We start from the raw sequence: 4,489 nt of genomic DNA, 5'->3' as shown, positions 1-4,489 counted from the left end.
ATCACTCTCTGACTCTCTCTATCACTCTCTGACACTCTCTGACACTCTCTGACACTCTCTATCACTCTCTGACACATTCTATCAGTCTCTGACACTCTCTGACACACTCTGAAACTCTCTGACACTCTCTATCACTCTCTATCACTCTCTGACACAATTTGACACTCTATATTTCTATCTGACACTCTCAGAAGCTCTCTATCACTCTATGACACTCTCTGACATTGTCTATCACTCTCTGACACACTCTGACACTCTCTGACACTCTCAGACACTCTCTATCACTCTCTATCACTCTCTGACATACTCTGACAGTCACTGACACTCTCAGAAACTCTCAGACACTCTCTATCACAGTCTGACACTCACTGGCACTCTCAGACACTCTCTGTCACTCTCTGACACTCTCTGACTCTCGCAGACACTCTCTATCACTCTCTGACACTCTCTGACACTCTCTGACTCTCTCAGACACTCTCTATCACTGTCTGACACTCTCTGACACTCTCTGACACTCTCTATCACTCTCTGACACTCTCTATCACTCTCTGACACTCACAGACACTCTCTCACACTCTCTGACATTCTCTTTCACACTCTGACACTCTCAGACACTCTCTATCACACTCAGACACACTCCGACACTCTCTATCTCTCTCTGTCCCTTTCTGATACTCTCTGACACACTCTCTGACACTCTCTGACACACTCTGATACTCTCTATCACTCTTTATCACTCTCTGACACTCTCTGACACACTCTGACAATCTCTGACAATCTCAGATACTCTCAGACACTCTCTATCTATCTCCGACATTCTCTATCACTCTCTGACACTCTCTATCACACTCTGTCACACTCCATCACGCTCTATCACTCTCTGACACACTCTGACAGTCTCCGACACTCTCAGACACTCTCAATCACTCTCGATCACTCTCTGACACACTCCGACTTTCTCTGACACTCTCAGACAATCTCTAAACACTCTCTGACACTCTCTGACACTCTCAGACACGCTCTGTCACTCTCTGACACTCTCAGACACTCTCTATCACTCTCTATCACTCTCTATCACTCTCTGACACTCTCTGACACTCGCAGACACTCTCAGACATTCTCTATCACTCTCTGACACTCTCAGACACTCTCTATCACTCTCTAGCACTCTCTGAAACTCTCTATCACTCTCTGACACTCTCTGACCAACTGTTACACTCTCTATCACTCTCTGACTCTCTCTGACACACTCTGACAACTCTGAAGCTCTCAGACACTCTCTATCACTCTCTATCACTCTCTGACACTCACTGACACATTCAGACACTCTCTATCACTCTCTGACACTGATTGACACTCTCAGACACTCTCTATCACACTCTGACACACTCTGACACTCTCTGACTCTCTCAGACACTCTCTATCACTCTCCATCACTGTCTGACACTCTCTGACATTCTCTGACACTCTCTATCACTCTCTGACACTCTCTATCACTCTCTGACACTCACAGACACTCTCTCACACTCTCTGACATTCTCTTTCACACTCTGACACTCTCAGACACTCTCTATCACCCTCTGACACTCTCTGACATTCTCTATCACACTCAGACACTCTCCGACACTCTCTATCTCTCTCTATCGCTCTCTGATACTCTCTGACACACTCTGACACTCTCTGACACACTCTGACAAACTCTGATACTCTCAGATACTCTCAGACACTCTCTATCTATCTCTGACGTTCTCTATCACTCTCTGACACTCTCTATCACACTCTATCACTCTCCATCACGCTCTATCACTCTCTGACACTCTCTGACATACTCTGACAGTCTCCGACACTCTCTGACACTCTCAGACGCTCTCTATCACTCTCAGACACTCTCTATCACTCTCTGACACTCTCTATCACTCTCTATCACTCTCTATCACTCTCAGACACTCTCTATCACTCTCTGACAATCTCTATCCATCTCTATCACTCTCTGAAACTCTCTGACACTCTCAGACACTCTCTATCACTCCCTATCTCTCTCTCTCACTCTCTGACACACTCTGAAACTCTCTGACACACTCACACTCTGTCTGACACTGTCCATCACTCTCTGACACTCTCTGACACACTCTGACACTCTCTATCGCTCTCTGACAATCTCTATCGCTCTCTGACACTCTCTGAAACACTCTGACACTTTCTGGCACACTCAGACTCTCTCTATCACTCTCTATCACTCTCTATCACTCTCTGACACAATTTGACACTCTCTATCACTGTCTGACAATCTCAGACACTCTCTATCACTCTATGACACTCTCTGACACTCTCTATCACTCTCTATCACTCTCTGACACACTCTGACACTCTCTGACACTCTCTGACACTCTCTATCACTCTCTATCACTCTCTGACACACTCTGACAGTCTCAGATATTCACAGACACTCTCAGACACTCTATATCACTCTCTGACGCACTCTGACTGTCTCTGACACTCTCAGACGCTTTCAGACACTCTCTATCACTCTCTGACACTCACTGACACTCTCAGACAATCTCTGTCACTTTCAGACACTTTCAGACACTCTCTATCACTCTCTGACTCTCTCTATCACGCTCTGACACTCTCTGACACTCTCTGACTCTCTCAGACACTCTCTATCACTCTCCATCACTGTCTGACACTCTCTGACATTCTCCGACACTCTCTATCACTCTCTGACACTCTCTATCACTCTCTGACACTCACAGACACTCTCTCACACTCTCTGACATTCTCTTTCACACTCTGACACTCTCAGACACTCTCTATCACCCTCTGACACTCTCTGACATTCTCTATCACACTCAGACACTCTCCGACACTCTCTATCTCTCTCTATCGCTCTCTGATACTCTCTGACACACTCTGACACTCTCTGACACACTCTGACAAACTCTGATACTCTCAGATACTCTCAGACACTCTCTATCTATCTCTGACGTTCTCTATCACTCTCTGACACTCTCTATCACACTCTATCACTCTCCATCACGCTCTATCACTCTCTGACACTCTCTGACATACTCTGACAGTCTCCGACACTCTCTGACACTCTCAGACGCTCTCTATCACTCTCAGACACTCTCTATCACTCTCTGACACTCTCTATCACTCTCTATCACTCTCTATCACTCTCAGACACTCTCTATCACTCTCTGACAATCTCTATCCATCTCTATCACTCTCTGAAACTCTCTGACACTCTCAGACACTCTCTATCACTCCCTATCTCTCTCTGACACACTCTGACACACTCTGACACTCTCAGACACTCTCTATCAAACTCTGGCACTAACTGAAACTCTCAGACACGCTCTGTCACTCTCAGACGCTCTCAGACACTCTCTCTCACTCTCTGACACTCTCTGAAACTCTCTGACACACTCACACCCTCTCTGACACTCTCTATCACTCTCTGACAGTCTCTGACACTCTCTGACACACTCTGACACTCTCTATCGCTCTCTGACACTCTCTATCGCTCTCTGACACTCTCTGACACACTCTGACACACTCAGACACTGTCTATCACTCTCTATCACTTTCTGACACACTCTGACACAATCCGACAATCCCTGACAATCTCAGACACTCTCTAATACTCTCTGACACTGACTGACACTCTCAGACACTCTCTATCACACTCTATCACTCTCCATCACGCTCTATCACTCTCTGACACTCTCTGACACACTCTGACAGTCTCCGACACTCTCAGACACTCTCAATCACTCTCTATCACTCTCTGGCACACTCCGCATTTCTCTGACACTCTCAGACATTCTCAGACAATCTCTAAACACACTCTGACACTCTCTGACACTCTCAGACACTCTCTATCACTCTCTGACACTCTCTGACACTCGCAGACACTCTCAGACATTCTCTATCACTCTCTGACACTCTCAGACACTCTCTATCACTATCTGACACTCTCTATCACTCTCAAGCACTCTCTGACACTCTCTGCCACTCGCAGACACTCGCAGACACTCTCAGACATTCTCTATCACTCTCTGACACTCTCAGACACTCTCTATCACTCTCTGACACTCTCTATCACTCTCTAGCACTCTCTGAAACTCTCTATCACTCTCTGACACTCTCTGACTAACTCTTACACTCTCTATCACTCTCTGACTCTCTCTGACACACTGTGACACACTCTGAAACTCTCAGACACTCTCTATCACTCTCTATTACTCTCTGAGACACTCTGACACACTCTGACAATCTCTGACACTCTCAGACACTCTCTATCACTCTCTGACACTCACTGGCACTCTCAGACACTCTCTGTCACTTTCAGACACTTTCAGACACTCTCTATCACTCTCTGACTCTCTCTATCACGCTCTGACACTCTCTGACACTCTCTGACTCTCTCAGACACTCTCTATCACTCTCCATCACAGTCTGACACTCTCTGACACTCTCTGACATT

Source organism: Heterodontus francisci, unplaced genomic scaffold, assembly GCF_036365525.1.
Source record: "Heterodontus francisci isolate sHetFra1 unplaced genomic scaffold, sHetFra1.hap1 HAP1_SCAFFOLD_292, whole genome shotgun sequence".
NCBI lineage: Eukaryota > Metazoa > Chordata > Chondrichthyes > Heterodontiformes > Heterodontidae > Heterodontus > Heterodontus francisci.
The sequence above is the reverse complement of the archived record's forward strand: the minus strand, read 5'-3'. Positions refer to the sequence as shown.